A 7512-nucleotide genomic window follows, 5' to 3' on the forward strand; every position below is an offset into this window, starting at 1 on the left:
ATGCCTCTCACTGTTAGCGCAAACTGATACATGATTGTGTTTTCATGTTTAACACTGAAGCATGCTGAGTTTGGGCAAAAGGGAGAAGCACACTATAAAGTGACAGTGTTGAAGTGCGATTTCAATCAGGTAAGCTCATAACAATTCTGATTATGGCATTAAACCAAGGGAGGAGATGGTTGAGTGTAATACATTCATGCTTGTTTATCATGACTCTGTGAAAACAGAGCTTTACTGATCAGAGATTACAGTGCGTCAGATATGTGTTTTAGAATGTACTTGACTACGGAGAATGCTCCGAAGTCAGCAACTCATTGTGTTGCTCTGAAGTGACACAGCTAATGTTTCTAGTGAATGGGTGTGTGCGTGTTTTTTTTTCTACGTTAAGTTATTACCTTTATTATCTACAAAGCAGTGTTTCTACAGTCGATGAAAACTAGTGAATTTAAAATATGGATAGTGTTGTACAGTAAATTTGATCATTGTTGCTGTAAATGTTTTGCTAGATTTATATTGTATAAAACTAAATATATTCATGACATTTGAAAATTTAAACAATAAAAAAGAAATAATTGTCCAAGTAAGATTTTGTTTTTTAACTCTCAAAGGGTATTGTGCAGTAATGAACTATGCCACATGAAGGCAATGTGACACATAAATGGCTACACTGAAAAAAGGAATGCATTGAATTTGCTTGATTCAACAGAACAGATGATCCAAATGAATAAAATATATGTAAAAAAAAATAGGTAATCGGAGAGGAAATAAGTAAAATTATAATTTTATTCATGTGTAAATCATCTACTCATGTGAATCGAGTAAATCCAGTGCACCTAAGAGCACATGAAACAGCAACAGATGTCAACTTACAATATATAAAGCAGGTCTGAGTCATCCTCCTTTTCATGGATGCTTATTTTTCTGCTTGAGCATCAGCAGAATGTCTGCAATTTCCTGAAGAGTTTCCGTCTCCCCAGAGACCCAGTTCACACCTCCTTCTCTACCGTGTTCCTCTGTGCTCCAGGCGTTCTCAGCAGGGTTTTGATTCACGCTCTCCTCCTTGTGACCTTCACACCTTTCTCCTCTTGCCACCGTATTCCCTGGCAGATTCACTTTTGTTTCTGCAAAGAAAAAGAAAAAAACAAATCTTGCATAAATTGAGCTATTTTTAATCTTGAGCAAGTTAGCATGTTCAGCTTGCAGAATCATGCACTATAATTATAATTATCTGTGCTCCACTGAGCTCCATCAAGTTCACAGTAATAATTATAATAGTCTGGAAAATGTATTTCATATGGACTCACAATTGGTTTTTCATTAATACCTGGGGCATTAGCGTAGGAGCAGTGCAGTGTAGGTAAGAGATGTTTGCTTGTGCATGCTCGACTCACAGATTTGCATGAACTTTCCTGTCCTGTGATTGCTGCTGGAGCCTGCTGTGTGGCCTTCCTTGTTGTTGGCATCTTCCAGGGTGTGTTCCACTTCACTTTATGGATTTCTGATTGAGTACATTGAGTAACATTTGGAAGACTTCCATTGCTTTTACTATTCTGCCTCCTAGTGGTGGAAGCGGTAGCTTTCTTGTTCTTACATGTACTGTTATAGGGAGCTGTGTGCTCAGTGGAAATACTTTGCCTCTTTTCTGCTTTCAAAAGACAACACTGTACTGAAGCATCCTGAGATGCTGAAGTGGCAACAGCTGCAGTTTGTGTTCCCATATCTTGTGTCCTTAGAGATGTTTTCTCATGTATTCCGACACTTTGTGTGTCAGTCTGCAGACAAGCAGGAACAAACTGGTTCACTGACAAGCAATCTTAAGCTTTTCAAAACCTCTTGGGCTTTACCCCTCTCTCTCACTGCCCCCACTGGTTATTACACTAACTAGCCACATCATTAAGTACAGCTACCTTGTGTCTACATACTTTATCCACTTACCATATAGGTGCACTTTGTAGTTCTACAGTTTCACTGTAGTCCATCTGTTTCTCAATATATTTTGTTAGCCCCCTTTTTACCTTGTTCTTCAACCGTTAGGCCCAGCACAATGTAGGTATTATTTGGGTGGTGAATCGTTTTGAACACTGCACTGACACTGATGTAGTAGTGGCATGTTAGTGTGTGTTGGTTGCCCTAGACACAGCAGTGCTGCTGGAGTTTTTAAACTTTTTAGTATTTATCAAAGTTTCACTGCTGGACTGAGAATCATCCACCAACCAAAATTATCCAGCCAGCGTCCTGTGACCATTGATCAAGGATTAGATGATGACTAACACAAACTGTGCAGCAACAGATGAGGTGGACCAACAAGGCAGGTGTGTCTAATAGAGTGGACGGTCAGTCGACCCAGTGTTTAATCTGTGAATTGTCACCCCATTTTTGCCTGAAATGGCATACCTCAAGTAAAAGGACCTTTGTTCCCAAATACCTTGGGCTAGAGTCTTAATTTGAAAGGTAAGACTCTCAAGTTCTTCTCCCAACCATCAGAATAAGTATATAAATTACTGACACACAGTAACAGAGACTAGACTGTAGGGCTTGATTTCTGCCTGACTTATATATATCTAAACTAATCTCTGACTCTTGCCATGTTATCAAGACCACATTTTGAATTATGATGTCTCTGTGGATAGCACCAAGGATTTAAAGGTAAGGACCCATAAATTTGCTAGCATTTGCCCATTCAATGCTTATGTTACAAATGGGGTTATTGTAACTGCTGTGGATAATGGATCATGAATTGTTTTGCGAGAATCGCATCCTGAGATTTCAAGCTTTCTAACAGTACTGCATCACCGTATTGCTAGACGATTTGATGCATAAAAATGCTGTATAAAAAATTGAAGTGAATCTTTTCAATGGAACTGTGCTGGTACCGGTACAGTCATCTAGAAAAGGTTAAAAACTCCAGCAGTACTGCTGTGTCTGATCCACTCATATCAGCACAGACTGTAGTCCATCTGTTTCTCTGCATACTTTGTTAGACCCCGTTTAACCTGTTCTTCAATGGTCAGGACCCCCACAGGAGTGACACTGACGTGGTGGTGGCGAGTTAGTGTGTGTTGTGCTGGTATGAGTGGATCAGCCACAGCAGTGCTGCTGGAGTTTTTAAACACTGTGCCCACTCACTGTCCACTCTATTAGACACTCTTACCTTGTTGGTCCACCTTGTAGGTGTAAAGTTAGAGGCAGCAGCTCATACACTGAAGCACAGTTTGTATTAGTCATCCTCTAGTCCTTCATTAGTGGTCACAGAATGCTATTTGCTGGATATTTTTGGTTGGTGGACTATTCTCAGTCCAGCAGTGACAACACCAGCAGCGCTGCTGTGTCTGATCCACTTGTCCCAGTGCAACACACACTAACACACCACCACGTCAGTGTCACTGCAGTGCTCAGAATGATCCACCACCCAAATAATGCCTGCTCTGAGTGGGTGCTGACCATTGAAGAACAGGGTGAAAGGGTGCTAGCAAAGTACACAGAGCAACAAGACTACAGTCGGTAATAGTAGGACTACAAAGCGCACCTATATGGTAAGTAGAGCTGGTAAAATGGTCAATAAGTGTAGAAACAAGGAGATGGTTTTAATGTTATCGCTGATCAGTTAGTGTGTATATGAGAGAGAGAGAAAGACAGAAAGAAAGACTGTTAGAGAGAGGTTTTCATATGACAGCAACAATGTAGTAGATCAACAGAGATGGACTCCTCTATAGTATTATATTTATATTGCTATATTGCTACTAACTACTACTGTACAATGTACAAGAATCATAAAAATACTTCCTAAAACTATTTGTGAGTATCCATGAGTTTCTTTTTGTACTTACAGTATCTAAACTGATGCAGCCCACTCTTGGAGAATAGCTTATTGGCACTTCATAGGAATTATTGGAGACACGGCTATGTGCGCTACCTGTGTGGCAACACACTTAATTCATTCTCTGTTCAAATTTAATCAAGCGCACAAGCCTTAATATAAATGCATGAAACTCACATGGTCTGCAGTCAGCATATGTAAATCCCTGCTTTGAAACAAGAGGCTAAGGAGAGAACATCAAACAACATACGGCTTATAAAGGACCGTCTTTGAACAGAAAATAAATCTCCAGTAATACAGTACACCACAGGGTGGCAGCATTTCCTAATAAACTGAGCATTGTGCTTTACAGTTGTACTTCAGAGGTTTAATAATTGCAAACCCTCCCTGATTTGTTAATTCAGTTTACTTTTAGATGATCATATATGCTGTATATGACATTTAAGAGTCAGATAAATAATCGGCTTAAATGATGTGTTGATATCCAGTAGAATTGTTCAAATAGCATGTCTGACAATAAAATAAATAATAATGTTTTAGTTAGTCTGCAAACAATAACTCATTTTACCTGAGGCAAGAAATCAGCACTGTAGTCCCTGTTGAATGATTCACTGAAATCACTGTTAGAAATACATGTCACAAATCAATATTACTACCATTAACTAATTTTTGCAGTGAAAAAAGCCATTAATATCTGGCATGCATGATGTGGGATAAATCAGGCTACTAACTGTGCTCCTGTAGGTGGAAGGGACGGCTCCTCCTGAAGATGAATCTTAATTGTTCTTTCATTAAAAAGGTCTACAATCAGCATAAGAAGAAGAAAGGAAACTGTAATACATTATATATGTATAATAAGACCTTTTAGTTATTGTCAGAAACTTCAATCTTTGTTGAGTACGAACTCTTTGAAACTAACAAAGACATGGTGGTTTTTAAACTCTGAATACTCAAGCCTGGTTGAAAGGAAACAAACCTCTCCTACACAAAGCAATAGCTGATGCTCTACGTTAGTACCTTGACCTTCATATTCTTCACTGCTGAACCCCAAGAATAGTGGCTTGTCTTGCTGATCATTCCTTTCTGAAGTGTTAGTTGGGTATTCATCAGCTGAATATATGGAAGGCCCATTGTTTTCTGAGCTGTTGTACAATAACAGTTGGAGAGTGGCATGAGAAAAAAGAATATAATCAGTTACATATCATAAACATACAAATAAATAAACAAATGTTGTTTACACTATATATACATTCCAGCAAAATCAAAAAGCAGAAAATTGTAGTCAACATTCTTCCCAGCTGAAAACATGAAAAATATGAACAAAACATTCACAAATCTTCACATCCTAAGGTTTTTTAATCAATATCTGCATAGAAAATAATACAAAGTTATTGAGTTATTATTAAAGTGGTCATCCAACAATTTTTGGTTGAGATCTGAACTCAGTCATTCAGAGTGAAACGCTCTGTTCTAGAGAAACTTACCGATTACTCTAAAATGGTGGTGATAGGAACCAGGGGTGGTGATGTCTACAACGCAAATATAGCCTTTTTATTTACTATCCAAAACCACCAGTGAACCTACATGAGTTTTAATATGTTATGCCGATAATGGTAAAATAGTGGTAAATATGAAACAACTGTATTACAATGCCCTGCATGTACGTCTTCACCTTGATTGGATTTTAAAAATACTTTTTAGGACCTTCTCAAAAATATCTTAAAATATTGTCTCAGGCATCAGGCAGGGTATTTGTAACCACTTCATGTAATAACTTTCTGTGAGGGAGCTTTTAGAGACATCACTGTGAACAATTCTGGCTCAGTAAGTTTCTCTAAAATGGAATATTTCACATCAAGCCACTCGGAAAAACTTTGTTTACATCCTAACCATTTTGCAGAAATTTTGAAAAGCCGATGGAATCCCCCTTTAAGTGATAGGGCTGTACGTTAGAAATCTGGGCCTGTTGGCAGACTGCATGTGGATCCATGAATGTTAAGGGCTTAAAAAACCTTTACATGGTATGTTTGTGGATACCTATGTAAGGTGCTTCCAAACTGGGCTCCAGCTGCTGGGCTGATCTGAGCAGGCTGTGTTTGATGAGGCACAGCTGTCCATGGATCATACATACATACCCCCATTGGCTTGGAGAAAGGTGTAAACTAATAGGAAGAACAACTTTTGGTAGGAATGATTTTAAGATTAACATCTAGCATTTTTACGTCATCAAAATGATGCATCTGAATGTGTGGGACCTCTGAGCATTTACCTGAGAGGTTGTTGTGCAAGAGGGCTCCCATGAAGGCGGAGAGGAGATGTGGGATGTGGATCTGGACTGAAAGGCCTCTGAAGGGGTTGGGGAGGCTGAAGAGAAGGAACTGACACTGCCCTGATGATGGTGGTGTCTTTGCTTATAGTCTGAAGCACTGTTGTCAGACTGGTTGGCTTCCAACACAGGTGAGAGCTTTGAAGAGATAATAATAATAATAATAATAATAATAATAATAACTAAACAATAATAATAGATAGATAGATAGATAGATAGATAGATAACCTTACTTATAATAGACTTTCATACTTAAAATGCAGCATACATAAAAAGTGCTTTACAAAGAAAACACCATACAATAAGGGAAAAATAAAAAATAACATTAAAATAATAGTAGAAATTGAGTAAAACAAGGAATTAAAATATAATTAAATAAACAATCAGAGTCACTAAAATGACAGCAACTGGAAAATTGCCCTCACCACCTTAAACTTGAACTCTTCCAGGAGACTCTGTTTTCTCTTTTTCAAACCCACCGTGTGGACACTGCAGGAACACAACAGGACAAAGTCTCAGCTTGGTTTGTAGGTCATCTGAGCCTGTACTACAGCTGGAACACTCAAAGTGAATGGTACCTGTAATGGGGCTCACTTTGTACCAGGCTCAAGCGTGACGGAGAACAAGGACTCATTGGCAGGTCTAAGGGCCCCTGACCCATACATTTATGAGTTCCTTTCAAACTGGTCAGATGAGCTATTTTAGGTTTACCTACAATTAAAATTATGTAATTTATCCGGAAATGTCAGGCAAACAACAAAAAACATTTTTATCTTCTTTCTTCCTGTAACATGCACCATGCATTTACCAGTGTGTTCTTTCTTTAATGCAATCTGGTTGACAATAAACATTGTAAGCAGATCTATGTTGCCAGCGTTGCCTTCCTTAGGTGATGCTGGTGGTTCCAGATGATTCAGCCTCTTCTGTATCCTTTTCTTTTCAAAAAACTCCTTATAGGCATTAATAGACATTCTGTTAGCAGAACAGATGATAAAGTTAACGCTGCCTAATAAATGAATTATTAGAAACATTATTACTCACCTTTTGTTTTTTCACATCACTGCTCTTCATAAAGCGGCTCCTGTAAAAATAAGGTGAGTCAGGTCAGTTTATGAAGCGCTACACAATGTATGTTGGGTACATATATTTACATACATTTTTGAAGCATTAGGAGTACAGAACACTGGAAACAAGGTGATGCACTGAATTTACTTGAATTAAATATATAGCCATGAATACAAAATATTACATCAACACAACTGAAACTTTAGATCACTTATTTTAGGCAATAACTGTGCAATATCAGTCATATATTCATAAGGAAAAGATGGAGGTATACTGATTATATCTCCATCATCTAATGATTAGA

Source organism: Colossoma macropomum, unplaced genomic scaffold (genome assembly GCF_904425465.1).
Source record: "Colossoma macropomum unplaced genomic scaffold, Colossoma_macropomum, whole genome shotgun sequence".
NCBI classification, from domain to species: Eukaryota; Metazoa; Chordata; class Actinopteri; order Characiformes; family Serrasalmidae; genus Colossoma; species Colossoma macropomum.